Here is a 19,358-nt window from a genome sequence, read left to right as displayed (position 1 = left end):
TTAAGTCCATCAGGTTCAAGAGTACGTAGCTGATGCATCCAGAACCTTTCTCTCTGTTTTCTTTTTTCGGTGTCCCAATTTTGGTTTACCTCAATTATTTGAAAGGTGATATTATCAAAAGTGTGTCCTGTTCTTAAGAGGTGTCTCGTAATTGGACAGTTTCTTCCTTTAGTATAGAACGACCGGTGATTGTTAAGTCTGATGTTGAATTTAGTTTCTGTTTCACCAACATACTGCAGCTTGCAAGTTCCGCAAGTAAGAATATAAATACTATTTTCCGTTTTGCAATTAGATGTAACATAGATGTTGTATCGCTGCTTTGTTACTGTGCTGCTGAAAGAGTGGCCAGTGTTAGCGGCTTTACAGCACTTACAATTGCTTCTACCGCATTGTTTGTAACACCCAAATTTTCTTGTTTCTTTACTTTTGATGTCACAAGTATGTCTTTGAGATTTTTGTATCTGCGATAGGCAATAATAGGAGGTGATGGAAAAATTTCTTTTAAGGAAGAGTCATTTTCGATAAGACGCCAGTGCTTTCGGATAGTAGATGAAATATTTGTCAAATCGGGATGGAAGGTTACAACAAACGGAATTCTATCTTCACGGGTCGTCTTATCTTTGTATTCCATGAGGCTAGCTCGATCTTTTTCTTGGGCTTTATCAAAAGCGTCTGTGATGTTTTTGGTTTTGTATCCTCTTGATTTCAGCTGTGTTTTTAGTTGTCCGAAACGATAGTTAAGTTTGGAATCCCAGGAGCAAATTCGCTTTAGTCTGATGGCTTGACTGTAAGGTATACTCCTGGAGCAGTGTTTCGGGTGACAACTTTTTGGAGAAAGGAACTGGTGTTTAACAGTTTTCTTTGTGTGAAGATCAGTTGTCATGACCCCGTTTTTTACAAATGTGGTGGTGTCGAGAAAAGCAATTTTCTCGCTTGAAAATCTAGATGTAAATTTAATTGAGTGATGGAACTGATTACAATGATCTAAGAAATCTTGCAAATGTTCTGCAGTATCGTTCCATTTCATGTCAATGTCATCAATAAAACGGAGCCATGACAAGGGTTTGTATGGCACACTCAAAAGGATGCGTTCTTCGAGATCCCCCATAAAAATGTTGGCAAAAGAAGGTGCCATTTTTGTCCCCATACTAGTTCCGTCAATCTGTAAAAAGTGCTTGTCGTTGAAAACAAAGTTGTTATTTTCAAGCACTAGCTTCAGCAATTGAACTAGACAGTCAGTTTGGGGATGTTTATCCTTTCGAGTATTCCATACTTTTTCACACGCGGCTATTCCTTCATCTTTTGGAATATTTGTGTATAAAGAACACACATCCATTGAAACCAAAATTGTGTTGTTAGGTAAAGGACTTAAGGAATTCATTTTCTTCAAATAGTCAGTCGTATCTTGAATATGAGATGGTAATTGTTTAACATGTGGTCTGAGGTGGTAATCAACAAATTCTGATTTTTTTTCGGTGGGATGGCCATTAGCTGATACTATAGGTCTCCCTGGAATCCCTTCTTTGTGGAGTTTTGGAAGTAAATAAAATCGACCGGCTGTGCACGTTTCGTCTGGGCGTAGATAATCGTACGTATCGTAAATTGTCGTTTTTGCTTTTAGGGGGATTCCATTTACTTTTCTTTTTAAATTTTGGGATGCATATGTCTCCTTCATCACTCTCATAATCAGATTCATTCATTCCGGCTTCTTTTAAAGTTTTCTTCTGTTGTCTATTGAAATGTTCTTTCAACCGAAGACGCCTGGCAAATGCTTCTACATCTTTGGAATCATTCATTACATCAGTCAAAGCTGAAGTCAGATCTTCAATAAGTGGTAAACAAGTCAGAAATATTTCAAAGTCAGAAAGTCAAGCCATGATAAACTTAAAAGACCGTGACGAAATTGTTATCAAACAAGCTGACAAAGGAAGTGCCGTTGTAGTGATGAACAAGGCAGACTACATCGAAGAAGGAAATCGTCAGCTCTCAAACTCTAAATTTTATAAAGAACTAACATGTGATCCAACCAAAGAAATCAGCAAAAAACTTAATGACGTCCTCTCAGAAATGAATAAAGATAAACAAATTGATGACGATACGTACGATTATCTACGCCCAGACGAAACGTGCACAGCCGGTCGATTTTATTTACTTCCAAAACTCCACAAAGAAGGGATTCCAGGGAGACCTATAGTATCAGCTAATGGCCATCCCACCGAAAAAATTTCAGAATTTGTTGATTACCACCTCAGACCACATGTTAAACAATTACCATCTCATATTCAAGATTCGACTGACTATTTGAAGAAAATGAATTCCTTAAGTCCTTTACCTAACAACACAATTTTGGTTTCAATGGATGTGTGTTCTTTATACACAAATATTCCAAAAGATGAAGGAATAGCCGCGTGTGAAAAAGTATGGAATACTCGAAAGGATAAACATCGTTTGGGACAACTAAAAACACAGCTGAAATCAAGAGGATACAAAACCAAAAACATCACAGACGCTTTTGATAAAGCCCAAGAAAAAGATCGAGCTAGCCTCATGGAATACAAAGATAAGACGACCCGTGAAGATAGAATTCCGTTTGTTGTAACCTTCCATCCCGATTTGACAAATATTTCATCTACTATCCGAAAGCACTGGCGTCTTATCGAAAATGACTCTTCCTTAAAAGAAATTTTTCCATCACCTCCTATTATTGCCTATCGTAGACCCAAAAATCTCAAAGACATACTTGTGACATCAAAAGTAAAGAAACAAGACACTTCTAAATTTGGGTGTTACAAACAATGCGGTAGAAGCAATTGTAAGTGCTGTAAAGCCGCTAACACTGGCCACTCTTTCAGCAGCACAGTAACAAAGCAGCGATACAACATCTATGTTACATCTAATTGCAAAACGGAAAATAGTATTTATATTCTTACTTGCGGAACTTGCAAGCTGCAGTATGTTGGTGAAACAGAAACTAAATTCAACATCAGACTTAACAATCACCGGTCGTTCTATACTAAAGGAAGAAACTGTCCAATTACGAGACACCTCTTAAGAACAGGACATACTTTTGATAATATCACCTTTCAAATAATTGAGGTAAACCAAAATTGGGACACCGAAAAAAGAAAACAGAGAGAAAGGTTCTACGTACTCTTGAACCTGATGGACTTAATGAGAGGAACGAAAAACAGTTCTACCCAAAACCAAAGGAATAAATCATGAATTTCATTCTATTTAACTAAAACAACGATTTGTTAAGATTTAAAAATTGTAATGTACTGTGACGTTTTTGACAGATAACAGTGCCTAAATTTTTATTGATATTGTCTACATAGTTTTGGCTATAGTTCTTCCAACCCTACTTTGTATTATTTTATTAAAGCAGTAAATGTGTGTTTTTTATTTCATTATTACCTATTCATGGTTTAATCGTTTTAATATTGTATGTTCCAGAATGATAGAAAATGTGTGTTTTCTTACCGGCAGCATTTGATTAATTTTACGTTACTTTCACTTTCGCTTTTACCGGAAGTCACGAGTATTATTATAAATATAGTGACAATAGAAATCGTATAATTTGTAGACTGTTCGGGACATGTTTTAGTTATATTTTTGTATGTTTTTCAAAATAGAGATAAATGTAAGAGTATTTTATGTAAGGTTTATGAAGAATAGAGTTTTATTCTAAATATTGTAATAGCTTCTTACGAACTATTTTTGCACCGACGTTGCGCACCTTTTCACGGTAATAGGGCTGTATTGACGTCATTTCATCAGACGTTAAGTGCAAAGATATGAACCTTATAAGGAAGTTTCCTTATTAGGTCATTGATTTCATCCATATTTGGAATTTCTCCCACGCGAAACAACAACACTAGCGTAAGATTGATAGTATTTTACGTTAGTTCCAGCTTGTCCCTACCGCCGGCTAGCAGCTTTATTTACGTGTCTCATACATTTCAAGGTACAGTTTTTCTAAAGCAGCAGTTTAAGTTCCAGAAGGTTGCAATATATATGCAATATAATTATTTCTGCAGTTCATTTAATTGTTCCAGTTTCCAGTTTTTAGCAGAGGCAGAAATTTAATAGTTTTCTTGTTTCTAAATGTTATAAGTTTTGAGAATAAAGTTTGATAATGAATTTCAACTTTGAATAGGAGAAAGGTGCGTAAAGTCGGCAAAAGTGTCCGTCTGTTTTAAATACTCAGTGTTGCTGTTAATATATTTTCATGATATAGAAAGAGGGTTACGGAAATTGAGACTTATTTATTTGTGTATTATTTTACATGTATTTATATGGAGAGTTGCTGATATAATCTGTGTTTCCTGAATGTTGATTTTTGGTGTAGCTATTTTAGAGTATTATCTTATGTCCGTCTAATCTATACGAACTATTGTTAATTGTTGATTGTTGTTTTAAGAGATTTATTGCTGTTATTCCACGTTCCAGTTGTTTTTAATATTATGTCTGGTGAATAAAAGTTATTATACACTTGAAACGATTTTGGGTTTGCATTCAGAGCATCAACGTAAAGGCGAATCTGATACCTTGTTACATTACATATAAAAATACAATCCGCCTCACACAAACACACATAAAAAGGAGACTACGCTGACCTAGAAACTATATTTGTGTGATATGCAGTAGCAGTAGCAGTATCAGTAATTATTTCATGTATTCTGAGCCTTCATATTTCCTGTTAAATTCTTTTGCCAAGTTTTGGTTCGTTGTTGGTGTCTGTCTGGTTTGGTGGTTGGTTTGGTTGATTAGAAAGGTTCTCACCGGTTTGCGAACACGTTACAGTACAATAAACGACAAAAATATGTTTTATATAGACCATCAATCAATATGTTAAACTTTTACACGAACTTTGTGTAGCTCAAGCTACAAAGATATTTTTTTGTCATGCATCCGATTTCACCTAGATAGATGCACACGCCCGATGAAGCTAATTTGTTTAGCGAAATATTGTGTGAATAATATATAAAATATAACAACTAATTTTATAACACTCATTAGTGTGTTAAAGTTACATTCTTAGACACTTATATATATGAACTTCTGATCTGTGTTTTTAAAGAATAGGTACAAATATATGCTTAATGTCGATAATAGTAGTTACAAAAAATGTACATTTATATTTGGATATCTGTTCATTCCAAAATTTAATACTCACAAAAACATTATTTGTGGATGTTTTTTTTCTTATTTTTCTTCGAAAACGTCTTTTTGTGAATTTATTCAGCAACAAATTAAACTGACTATATTTTTTTAATACCATACATGTACAATATTTGTTTTTTTAAAACGGAATGTCGTATTTCCTTCCCCTCTTATTTCCTCCGGTCCGGGAAAATTAATTGACATCAATCAAATGCTATATTTTTTCACAAGATCTACTTTGGAGCAGAATCTGGGACTTATACATTTCTCTAAGAAAAGCCCAAGCATACAGTTCTAAAATTTGTGTATTTTCTTAATTACCATGTACATGTATGAGGATAAGAAAAGGTCACCATTTATAAAGATAGATGATGTAATATAAAGAACATATTAATTGATGGTTTCGTTGTTTAACATCCAGTGGCAAATATTTGATGCATTTAAGGCAGGCAAATACTCAGTATAAAGATAAATGGTAAAATAAGTAAAAGATATAGAAATATAGAAATGATCTGAGCTCCCCTCCCCTAAAAAAAAACTCACTAGTACTTGCATATATTCATCTCTAAAAAAAATCTGGATCCGCCCCTAGTATATATGGCTTAAATTTAAAAAAAAAATCCGTTTTAGTTAAAATGCTTGAGTTCAATGGCACGTGCTAGTAATCAACCGGGTCAACAGGTAACAGCATCAATGATCCATAACGCTAATAACTTCGAAATCGACATTATATATATATGAAGTGATTTAAGTGGAACTCTGAAATCAATAAATATGTGAATCTATTTGTCTGCGCTAATGATAGATATATTGACAATTTCATCAGTCTGTTTTACAAATCTAAAGCAGAGCAAAACTTCACATTAAAATTTAGCTTAACATGAAGTATGAGGATAACTATAAGAATGATGATGTGGTAAAATTAAACAGTAATGCAATGTCCATACTAGGTACTAAAATTGTAGACAAAACAACCAATTAAATAGGTTTTAGTATGCCAGTATTATGATGTCAAAGATACTCGTAATCATCTACTTAAATATGTGGATGAAAGCGATACACAACCATGCCTGTTAATAATAGTTTTGTCCTATTTAGACAAAGAGTTGACACCTCTTACTACCATTTCTTGAGCTGTTATATCGGTCAGGACGATTTTATTTTATCTTGTTCATATTTTCTTATTTTTCTCTTTTATCAATATGATTGCACAAACATAAAAACTTTATGAGTGAGAGAGGGACAACATCTCCATTACTGTAAAATCATAACTGACAGTTTAGTATTACTGGGCAGCGATTTCTTCAAACGTTTTCAATTGGACAAAACTTTCAAATCCTTTCTGCAACGTAGATTTGTATCAGAAGCATGCAATATTCTTTTCATGTTATCTTTTATGCTTTAGAGTTAATGTCAAGGGTGTACTTAAGTTGAATTAAATAAATCAATAATTCAAATTAATACTTTAAGTCAGAAGAGCCTTTATAAGTTAAGGGAAAAATTAAGCTAAACATATTGATAGGTTATGAAACTTCCTTTTGAGATATTTGATGTTTAAAAAATGAAGGAGAAAACTGACTATGACTTTTACCTTATACATATGTATTTAACATTGGCATTATTTTGGTCCCAAATCGTAAGAAACTAATCTAAAATGTGCTTAAATTTAGTAACAACAATTCATGAGCAGTGGAAGTCTTCTCTAAAAAGAACAGTCAGTGATATGGAGCTGTATCGTTAGGAAAAAAACTAAACCTTACCTGATAACATCCTTATGGTGACTTGAGTAACACAAGTATCACTCAGATTACAACTCTACCTTGACAGGTAAGTTTGTATTTAGCCTATAAAATACTTATTTAGCCTTGAGAATTGAAAGGTCAGTATGTCCCATTCATACAATAGAACTTTACCTATGAGGGTCTGAATGGGGTTTACAAAATAGAGAATATATGTAATAGCAAAATAAAAAAATAGAGAATAGAGAAAATGAACAACAAAATAAAGAATAGAGAATAATGCGGTGCAAAAGTATAAAGAATAACTTTGCAAGATAAAAGGTAACTTGGGTAACCGTAATGCAATACTGATAAAATGAATGATCAATGTACAGAATTAATAAATAATCTTGTTACAGAAAGACTAAATAGTAAAATCATTTTCATGAGACTTTTACAGGCTGAGAGTTATTTTTAAGGCTATTAAAAGAAAAATGCCCTACAACTTTAAAGAATACAGATATTATAAAAACCCATCCAGGTCCTCATGTCAAAATGTAGGACACACCATTTCTATTCCAAGACTAAACTAGATATCTAGTCAAACTGGTTTTAAACTAGACATCTAGTCAAACTGGTTTGGTATAACTGACTGTTTGCTCCTGCCCTAGATGTTTATTTCACAGTGACCTTACGTGTTTGTGCTTAGAGTACATTGTACTGTCATATTTATTGATTTTCTGTTGGGGCATGACCTAAACATGCAAAACAGTGGCTTGAGATTTCAATTTAATAGGAATCAATATAATCTTTAAAAGTTTATTCTATATGAACTGATATTGGTATAATAAATTAATATTTGGAATTTTATATCCTGGTTGATGATGTTTTTTTTTGGGACCAAGATGTTTTCTTCATTCTGGTTCACATTATGATTATTTTAACCTTTAATGCACATTTAATGATAGAAAAAAAAATTCAGCTCTCATTTTAAATATTTTGCACTAAATAATAATCTGTCAGATTTTGGTGTAAACAAAAAACAAGACAGTGTAATAGATAACCTGCAAGCATAGTCTATTTCTATAATGTCAAGTAGATTTTTTTTTGTATCCGAAAAAAAAACTACCATGTAAAGAAATATGCAATTAAAGGGCCGAAAATAATCCCAAAAATTTAACATTAACAGATTTTGAATAATTAAATCAAGATGCACAAAGTTTAAGTATTTGTCAGAATATAGGGTTCTTTTGTACTTTAACAATATCACAATAACAATTAAGTGACCTTAATTTTGGACAAGGTAAATGGCATGAAGCCAAATTTATCAACTCCTATTGTATGAATGGGATAAACTGACCTTTCAATTCTCAAGGCTAAATAAGTATTTTATAGGCTAAATACAAACTTACCTGTCAAGGTAGAATTGTAATCTGAGTGATACCGGTGTTACTCATGTCACCATAAATACTTTATTTTTAGGTAACGACAGACTCCATATGCTGACGGCACAAGGAAAATATGAACTGATGATAACCATGGAAGATTTCTCCAATCAGAACCGTTATGCTAAATATGATAACGTTAAAGTAGGCGATGAGAAATCGAAATACCTGTTGACTTTTGGTACTTACAGGGGGAATGCAGGTATGTTTAACTAGCTACAAAAAAAGAAAGTTTTTCTTGTAAATCTAAATGAGAAAAATTGTTTCAAATGTCTCTTTTCTAACAAACAGGAGAATAAATTCAACACGATTGCGTGTTGTGAACCTAACCGAAAAAGCATTGTATGTTTTCTTCACATTTCATTATTGAATTATCTATGAAGAAAAAGGTTTTTGCATATCTTTGTTCGTCATCCGTTTAGGGTCCATGTCAACATTTTCGTTTTTGATGTTTGTATTCGAAAGATGTTACCTAAAAAGCAACATATCCAAATACATCGTTTCTTATTGAGCATGATTAATCCACAGACAAACTGATTTGACAATCATGGAAGTAATTGGTTGGTGTCTTTTTGCTTTATATTTTGTCATTTGATAAAGAATTTTCATTTGAAATTTTCCCTTGGAGTCCGGTATTTTTGTTATTTTAGCTGGTGATTGAAAGTTCAACAAATTGGTCTTATTAAATATATTGATATAAAAAACAGTCAAAGTTTTACACGTAAATGGGTTATAAACATACGGTCACCTCTGTTATCAAAACGATACTGAGATTTTTAAATAGACTGTGTGCTATAGTATCTGCTCATTTGGAAAGGAGGACAATCCGAGGACGATTGTAAAATTCATTTTCAGTCTAGAGGATACTTAACTGACTGTAATGCTCTCTCTCAACTTTAAATTACTCACGACCAATATATATGGGTTGCCAAATTTTTGCAGCGACAATCTCCGTCTAAATATAGTTTACATATTAAATAATTCTATAAATTGTAAATATATCATTTAGGAATCATTATCAAAATGATAACGAATCTTTCCTATCATAAAAAGAGACAAGTTACCTTATTTACACGTTACAATATTCCAGATTTTTTTTTTACCTGTGAAGTGCTTTTTTAAAGGTACCGTTAATCAGAAACTTTTAAACACAAAACAAAAATAAGTCAAGGATGTTTAAGTGTTGAATACAAATAATATAATAACATATATACAAATGATTATGAAGATCACAGTTCAAAAATTGAAAACTTATATTGGTCTCCACATGTATGAATTCAAATGTTTTTTTTTTTGTTTTTTTTTTTATATAATCGACATGCATTTGGCGAAATAAGAATTGTTGATGTGTAAAATAAACATTGTACATCTGATTTTTTCGTACTTTTTAAAGTGCTTTTTATAAGATGATATGTAATGCTAAATCATTAAAGAGTGGTTTTAATTTGATAACTTTGGGTGAAAAAAATCTGCAAGACGTATTTACTGAACTTGGATTTATAAATTAAATAAACCTCGTAGGGTTGTACTGAAACCAAAAGCACATATACATGATACATGTCTTGCGTTGTTTACACGAACACTAATACAAACCGATAGTTTAACTTATTCTTTTTTTTTTTGCAATATCGTCAAATAGTTCTTGTCTTTTGGTTTACAGGAAATTCTCTGTCCGGTCATCATCATGACAAAAAATTCTCTACAAAAGACCAGGATAATGATGTTTCTTCTGACAATTGCGCAACAAAATACAAAGGAGGGTGGTGGTATGGCGCTTGTCATGGTGCTAATCTGAATGGACTTTACCTTTCCGGTAAACATTCTTCTTTTGCTGATGGAATCAACTGGCACGCATGGTGAGGTTATAATTACTCATTAAAACGTTCAGCAATGATGATAAGAAGACTAAATTAAAAAAAGAAAAACAGATTTTCAGTCGAAATATCAATATAAAATGTTAAATAAAAAAAACATTCTACCATATGAGTAATTTATCTATCGTTCGTCTGTCTCTACTTAGGTCTGTGGGATATGATAAAGCATCTGTTAACAGATATTGTCGAAAAAATCTACAATTGTGATGATATCTGAAAACGTGGTATAATATTCAAGGGGACGTTGTTTATTCAAAACTGACATACCATTGTTTATTTGATAACAATTAACCACCTCATATTATTGGACTTTTTGTATGAAACAGGACACACAGTTTTTATGTTTCATATTTTTTTTTTATCTATAAGATGATCACAAGTTGAACATCATTTTATACATTAAATGACCACACCTTGAACATCGTATATATAGAGAATAATACATGGCAAAATCCGTATCATATGTCGTAGCATCCCGAGAAATCAATATCAGCCCAAGGGCCTTTATGCCCGAGGGATGATATTGGTCGAGGGTGATACGGCATGTGATACGGATTTTGCCATGTATTATACACTTTATCATATATTTCAACAGAAGAGTATTATATTATATGAACTGTTTTCTGATCCATAGCACTGGGTTACGTTCAGTTATTTTTTTGTCTTGTTTCAAAGGCCTTAAAAGAACTGCTCAATTACTTATCCGAAGCACCTGGGTTACCTTACAATTTGCGTGCTGTTGTTTTAAAAATATTTTGTTTATTATTGTATTAATTTGTGTGTTTTGTATTTTTTATAGTTGCATTTAGTGTGCCAAAAAATATGAAACCTAACTTGACGTTCGTGACGTCACATACAATATGAAAACTCAACGTTCGTGACGTCACATACCAAACAATGACGTCATTCAAAAAATTTACCTATTTTGAGGAAAATTTTTCTTAAGCAATAAAAAAACCAAAACTGACTTTATGTAAAAAAAAAAAAAAAAAAAAAAAAAAAAAAGTAGGGGTGTGATAAAGGGAAGGGGTATGATAAAGGGTATGCGATAAACGGTAGGGGTGTTATAAAGGGCATGCGATAAAGGGTGCGCATCAAAGTTGCGCGATATGGATTAAACAGCAGGCTATTTATCACATATGCAAAACTACTGTATTTACTACTAAACATATGATAAAATAAAATAAACTGGAGAGAAAGAATTAATCAGACTATTTTCAAATTCTTCAAAGTTTAATAGGTGCACATTAAATCTGAGGAGATGTTACTCTTACATTAGGCACCCGTTCTGCTTTTTTTTTATGTACAAACCTGGTGATAAGTATAATTTGATAGGTTGCATTCAAAAATATCAGGCCGTAAGGTGTAACAAAGTTATAATTTTTTTGTCATTTTTTGTAGAGTTGTTTCATTGCAAATCATACCACATTTTCTTATTTTTACATTAACTGTATGAAACAAGGTTCCGTGTTTAGTTTTATAAATTCGGCAGAAATAGAATTGCATGATACAGTCAGTAGTATTTCTATGAAATCCACTATTATGTGTCTTAAAGCTGAAATAAGCAAATGAAGATGAACATAGTAACTATCTCGGAAAATATTCAGCCAACTCTGCATCTTTTTAGAGAATTTGTTGTTATATATTTATATCAATTAACTGTGCGTGCAATGGTGATGAAAGTGTCCTTACCTACTTATCGCTAATCAATCATCCTAAAAATAAAACATTTTGTCAACTGCTTTTCTTTAAAAAAATAAAATTTATGATTTTTCAAAAAGCAGAATAGTATCGATCAATATGATAGCCGGAGCTTACTGTTTTATAATGTCGACCAATATGATAGGCGGAGCTTACTGTTTTATAATGTCGATCAATATGATAGGCGGAGCTTACTGTTTTATCGATCAATATGATAGGCGGAGCTTACTGTTTTATAATGTTGTGTTGTAGGCATGGATTATTATATCAACAAGAGTGCACATGCTGAAATGTCTCGCCTTCATTACTAATCATTGATATTATGCTGGTAGTCCTAAATATAAAGCTTGAGTCTTATGTAGACGAAACGCACGTCTGGCGTTCTAAATTATGATCCTGGTACCTTTGATAACTATGTACACCCCTGGGTCGATGCCACTGCTGGTGGACGTTTCGTCCCCGAGGGTATCAACAGCCCAGTAGTCAACACTTCGGTGTTGACATGAATATCAATAATGTTGGCATTTTTATAAATTTCCTGTTTACAAAAGTTTGATTTTTTCAAAAAACTAAGGATTTTCTTATCCCAGGCATATATTACCTTAGCCGTATTTGACACAACTTTTTGGAATTTTGGATCCTCAACGCTCTTCAACTTTGTACTTGTTTGGCTTTATTAATATTTTGATATGAGCGTCACAAATGAGTCTCATGTAGACGAAACGCGCGTCTGGCGTAATAAATTATAATCCTGGTACCTTTGATAACTAATTACTACAACTATCACATAAATCTAACATGATCCAAGAATAAACCAAACAAGAAATACATGTACACCTTACAATTATTCAATATACTAGATATAGTTGACCTATTGCTTATGGTTTCTACGAAACAGACTTAACCATGAAAACTAAGTATTGACCAATGAACCATGAACCATGCTAGGCATGTACAGCTTCAAATCCTTCCATGCAACAAACAAAGTTCACCTATTGCTTTTATTTTAAGAAAAACAGCAACAAAAACTAAACACTGAGCAATGAATCGTTAAAATGGGACCAAGGTCAATTAAAACCTGCGAGACTGACATGTATAAAATATTTTCATTCGCCACATATAGTTAACATATTGCATATAGTATAAAAAAATACCAAAACTCAAAAACTTAGTTTTGACCACTGAACCTTGCAAATGAGGTCAAGGTCAAATGACACCTGCCGGCTAGACATGTACACCTTACAATCATTCCATACATCAAATATAGTAGACCGATTGCATACAGTATAAGAAAAACAGACCAAAACACAAAATCTGATACATATTACTTATAGTATCTGATATATGGACTTGACCACCAAAATTTAACCTTGATCACTGATCCATGAAATGAGGTCTAGGTGAAGTGAAAACTGTCTGACGGGTATGAGGACGTTGCAAAGTACGCACATACCAAATACAGTTATCCTATAACTCATAATAAGAGAGAAATTAACATTACGAAAAATTAGAACTTTTTTAGTCACTGAACCATGCAAATGAGGTCAAGGACAATGGACATGTGACAGACAGAAACTTCGTAACATAAGCCACAAATGTACAAAGTATGGAGCATCCAGGTCTTCCACCTACTAAAATATAAAGCTTTTAAGAAGTTAGCTAACGCCGGCGCAAGCTCGACAAAAATAAAAGCATAGAGACGTTAAGCACGTTATTGCGTCAATGCCGTGAAATACGACAGAGTAATTTGATAAATAGCTCTACTATGAAATCTAAATAGTTCAGCTTTATGAAATTTATATCCATTGATTAGGCAGGTATTACTGTTTCCAAAAATAAAAAAAAATATTCTTTAACTTTTCATAATAGTTTCAAATAATGATACAAATATTGCCAAAACGTCAAAAATATGCGTGTCAGACGTAACAAATTATTCGCAAAATAAGTTTGCGGGAATTTTTGTGGTCTAAAAAAGAGTTTAAAATCTGCGAAAATTCGCATGAATGATAAACGTCATATATAATTTAAGAAGTCATTGCTGTTTTTTGTGTTGATGGAACGGTCAAAGCTGATTTTTTTCAAAAATGAATAATCCTCGCCATGGTCAGGTTTTAGAAAATGGTAAGTTATCAAAAGTTACCGCTTTTTAAAATATCAGAAGATATAAAATTTTGTTTTCATAAATTATTCCTACAAAAGTGCTTAGATAGACCAATTAAAATCCGGAATTTTACAGCACTCGCAACACAAACAAGAGGCTCTCAAGAGCCTGAATCGCTCACCTGAATTTTTTTGGTTTAATCTCTCATCAATGATTATTTTGGCTTTTCAATTTATTTAAATGTTCTTTGAATCGTCCTATTTTCTTCAAAAGCAAAAAAAAAATCATTTTCTCCTATGTTCTATTTTAGCCATAGGAGCTATGTTTCTTGACATACAAGGAAATGAAATATAAAATTTATACTAGATACTCTGAAACTCTAAAACTCATTTAGCCTAAGTTTGGCTGAAATTGATACAGCAGTTTCAAAGGAGAAGATTTTTTAAAGTAAGTCAACATGATGAACAAATTGTGAAAATAGTCTTTAAAGGGCAATAACTCCTTAAGAGGTTAATTGACAATTTTGGTCAAATTGACTTATTTGTTGATCTTACTTTGCTTAACATTTTTGCTTTTAACAGTTTAATTGTATCTATAATAATATTCAAAAGTTTAATTGTATCTATAATAATATTCAAGATAATGACCAAAAACTGCAAAATTTCCTTTAAATTACCAATTAAGTGGCAGCAACCCAACAATGGGTTGTTTGATTCATCTGAAAATTTCAGGGCTGATAGATATTGACCTAATGAACATTTTTACCCCTGTCAGATTCGCTCTAAATACTTTCGTTTTTGAGATATAAGCCAAAAACTGCATTTGACCCCTATATTCTATTTTAAGTAACGGCGGCCATGTTTTTTGACGGATCAAAAATCAAAGCATACACTTTGTGCAGGATAATCTAAGGAACAATCATGCTAAGTTTCATCCAAATCCATTCAGTAGTTTCAGAGGAGAAGATGTTTTAAAGTTAGCAAATATGATGAACAAATTGTGAAAAATTGTCATTAAAGGACAATAACCCCTTAAGGGGTCAATTGACAATTTTGGTCATTTAACTTATTTGGAGATCTTACTTTGCTGATCATTTTTGCTGTTTACAGTTTAATTGTATCTATAATAATATTCAAGATAATGACCAAAAACTGCAAAATTTCCTTTAAATTACCAATTAAGTGGCAGCAACCCAACAATGGGTTGTTTGATTCATCTGAAAATTTCAGGGCTAATAGATCTTGATCTAATGAACATTTATACTCCATGTCAGATTTGCTCTAAATGCTTTCGTTTTTGAGATATAAGCCAAAAACTGCATTTGACCCCTATGTTCTATTTTAAGTAACGGCGGCCATGTTTTTTGACGGATCAAAAATCGAAGCGCACACTTTGTGCAGGATATACTAAGGAACAATCATGCTAAGTTTTATTCAAATCCATTCAGTAGTTTCAGAGGAGAAGATTTTTTAAAGTTAGCAAATATGATGAACAAATTGTGAAAAATTGTCATTAAAGGACAATAACCCCTTAAGGGGTCAATTGACAATTTTGGTCATTTAACTTATTTGGAGATCTTACTTTGCTGATCATTTTTGCTGTTTACAGTTTAATTGTATCTATAATAATATTCAAGATAATTACCAAAAACTGCAAAATTTCCTTTAAATTACCAATTAAGTGGCAGCAACCCAACAATGGGTTGTTTGATTCATCTGAAAATTTCAGGGCTAATAGATCTTGATCTAATGAATATTTATACTCCATGTCAGATTTGCTCTAAATGCTTTCGTTTTTGAGATATAAGCCAAAAACTGCATTTGACCCCTATGTTCTATTTTAAGTAACGGCGGCCATGTTTTTTGACGGATCAAAAATCAAAGCACACACTTTGTGCAGGATAATCTAAGGAACAATCATGCTAAGTTTCATCCAAATCCATTCAGTAGTTTCAGAGGAGAAGATTTTTTAAAGTTAGCAAATATGATGAACAAATTGTGAAAAATTGTCATTAAAGGACAATAACCCCTTAAGGGGTCAATTGACAATTTTGGTCATTCAACTTATTTGTAGATCTTACTTTGCTGATCATTTTTGCTGTTTACAGTTTATCTTTATCTATAATAATATTCAAGATAATGACCAAAAACTGCAAAATTTCCTTAAAATTACCAATTAAGTGGCAGCAACCCAACAATGGTTTGTTTGATTCATCTGAAAATTTCAGGGCTGATAGATCTTGATCTATTGAACATTTATACTCCATGTCAGATTTGCTCTAAATGCTTTCGTTTTTGAGATATAAGCCAAAAACTGCATTTGACCCCTATGTTCTATTTTAAGAAATGGCGGCCATGTTTTTTGACGTATCAAAAATCGAAGCGCACACTTTGTGCAGGATATACTAAGGAACAATCATGCTAAGTTTCATTCAAATCCATTCAGTAGTTTCAGAGGAGAAGATGTTTGAAAAATTGTTAACGACGACAGACGACGACGACGACGACGACGACGACGACGACGTCGACGACGACGGACGCCAAGTGATGAGAAAAGCTCACATGGCCTTTTAGGCCAGGTGAGCTAATAAAAACGCATTGGCTTCGGGAAAATGTCTTGCAAGATTGTCCAATGTCGAATTTCGACGCTTTTTACCAAAACACTGTCAGTTTCAACGTCATTATATTAAATATTAAATTTGTAGCATACAAAATAGTGCTTTTGCGTAATTGTGCTTTCACCCTACAATACGATAACATACTTTTTGATAAGCTGTGAAGTCGAAATGACTTCGTTTTTTAACAAATCAAATGTCTTGCAAGTTTGTCCACTGAACAATTTTCTTACGTTTTGAACGTTTTCGATTCGGGACGCTAATACATATATGTGTTTTCAAATTATTTCTAAAAGTTTGTTCTTTGTTTTGGTGTTAAACACCGCTACACGTATAAGCGACATTTGTTGTATTTTATTGACCTGTCATCATAGGTAGGAGAAGCCGGACATCAGGCGAGCTTTAGTTAAAATATTTGCAATAACTGTCGATTAGGATCGGAGTCGAACAAATATCGCCACGAGCGTATCTTAAAATCGCCGCAGGCTTTTTATCACTTTATATGAACTCATTATGCCAATCACCTTCATTGGCTATCGAAATTGAAAGCAGTTCGTAATATCATATGATGTATGAACGATATTTCATTGTTTTTAAATAACAAGTACTGTTTGATTTCATGTTTTCAGATCAGAGGACAAAACAAAATAACAAAATTACAAATTTTGAAAATAGATAGAATCATAGAAACCACGATCAGAACTGTAATATATAATAGTAGTTATAATCAAATAGAAAATGAATAATTATCTTAAATGAAAAGAAACAAAAACATATGGTAATTTGTCAATAAATAGGTAAAATATTTCAGATGACTGGGGTTGTTCATTTAACCAAGATTCTAAAGTTGAGAAAGGGCTATATTACTAGAGGATAAAAGATCAACCGTTTATTTTCAAACTTGTAAAGCGTAGAACTGCGATTTGCTATTCATCTGCAATACGGTTTATATGTGTTGAAATTGAAGGGGTCAGTAAAATGGTTGTACCTGAGGAGTTACACCTCGATATTATACAAAGCTTGTAAACATATCAGATGAATATAATTATTTTTCACGCAATCATTCTCTTTCTTGATTTAATTACTTCGTTGTAAACAATAAACTTTTTCATTAAAATCTTTTAACTTATCATCACACACACCCCTCCCCCTCTCCCCCAAAAAACACAAAAAAAAATCCAACAACATTTAAAAAAAAATAAAAGATAAAAGCACAAAACATAAAAACTATGTTATTTAAGCAACATGAATTGCTTCCTCCCTTCCCTCTTTTCTTAAATTTAAAAGGGTGACCAACGCATTATATAATATACTATTAATAGGCACTATTTTCTCAACCAAATACCTATTTTGTATTGTTTATTTTTGCTTGCGTAACTACCAGTAGGACATATTTCATACTTATTCAAGACTTTGAAGTATCCATATCGATCAAAAATGATTACAAACAAAACGAACAAAGTATACTCGATTACCGACGTAAAACGTCAAATTTTGACGTTACCAATTGGGACGCAATATCGTGCGTAACGTCATAGCTTTCAGCTAACGAAAGATCAGTATTTGTATGAACTAAACACCTACTGTAACAGTAGATTTTATGCAAAGGAATACTGTTTGACCAATCGCTTTTGAATCAAAAGTCATGAAAATATTTTAATGGTAAATTTCTTAACAAATAATTAATTTAATATAAACAGATTGATATGGTAAAGCATTGACTGTTTAGTTACTAAACTAGTTAAGCAGGACCTTGGTGCTCTTCCTATGACATAAAGTCATCCCGAAATAATTGGTAAAGTTCGTTTTGCTCAATTTCAGTTTTCTATGAAAATTGTTGTTTGTGTATTCAACTTTTCAAAAGGCATATAGACAAGCACATGAGCAAAAATGACAGGAAGATAAAGAGTATATCGTTGCACCAAAAATCTAATCATACAAGGAATATATCCATTCGTGCTATCATCGAATAGTTTAAGATTTTTTCCGAGAAGTTAAGGTTACAAAGAATTCCTATGTACTTAGTAGTGACAACTTGAATATACACAAATGTAGCAACTTCAAATATGATCTGACCATAATCAGTTTCAATTAGTACACTTTTTGTACAGTTATGCCTAGCTTAACAAATTATACGGGTGTGGTAGGATTACAGCCGATTGCATTGAGTGAGTTAGGTTAAGATTATATCTTTGGTAATCTTGCTTGCTAGCCGAACCTTGAAGTCATTATTAGGTAAAGTATATTTCCCTCCTTTCGAAGTAGTCTAGTCCTATAGACGGATAGATTGGTTATCTGTCGGACTGGTCTGCTCAAAGAAGGGTAGTTTACCAAACCTAATAATGAATTTACGGTTCAGCTAGCAAACAAGCTAACCAAAGATAATACCTTTACCTACACACTCAATGTAATCGGCTTTAAATGTTTACTAACAATATCAGTTCAGCTGAAAACGTAAAATTGTGTCAAAGAAGATTTTTACATCAATCAAGATTAGCTTCAGTTGCGACTGTCATAAAAGTGAAAGCTAACTAGCTATAAAACCAGGTTCAATCCACCATTTTCGACATAAGAAAATGCCTGTACCAAGTCAGGAATATGACAGTTGTTATCCATTCGTGTAATGTGTTTGAGCTTTTGATTTTGCCATTTGATTAGGACAATTTTTGATTTTGAAATTTTCCTCAGAGTTCAGTATTTTTGTGATTTTACTTTTTATTTACTGGTTTTCAGAAAAGTGGT

At 32.6% G+C, this 19,358-nt stretch overlaps 1 protein-coding gene and 1 long non-coding RNA gene across 2 annotated transcripts in view; both read left to right on the top strand.

The window, feature by feature from the left end:
* The window catches only part of LOC143080022 (ficolin-1-like), a 347,809-nt gene that overhangs the window by 151,562 nt on the left and 176,889 nt on the right, over positions 1-19,358 (top strand). The window lies entirely within an intron of this gene.
* On the top strand, positions 8,359-10,309 carry LOC143078239 (uncharacterized). Its single transcript, XR_012979126.1, has 2 exons — positions 8,359-8,528; positions 9,987-10,309. It is a non-coding gene; the product is annotated as an uncharacterized LOC143078239 (long non-coding RNA).

The sequence above is a fragment of the Mytilus galloprovincialis genome, chromosome 6 (assembly GCF_965363235.1).
Source record: "Mytilus galloprovincialis chromosome 6, xbMytGall1.hap1.1, whole genome shotgun sequence".
NCBI classification, from domain to species: Eukaryota; Metazoa; Mollusca; class Bivalvia; order Mytilida; family Mytilidae; genus Mytilus; species Mytilus galloprovincialis.
This window is presented reverse-complemented; position numbering and strand designations above follow the sequence as displayed.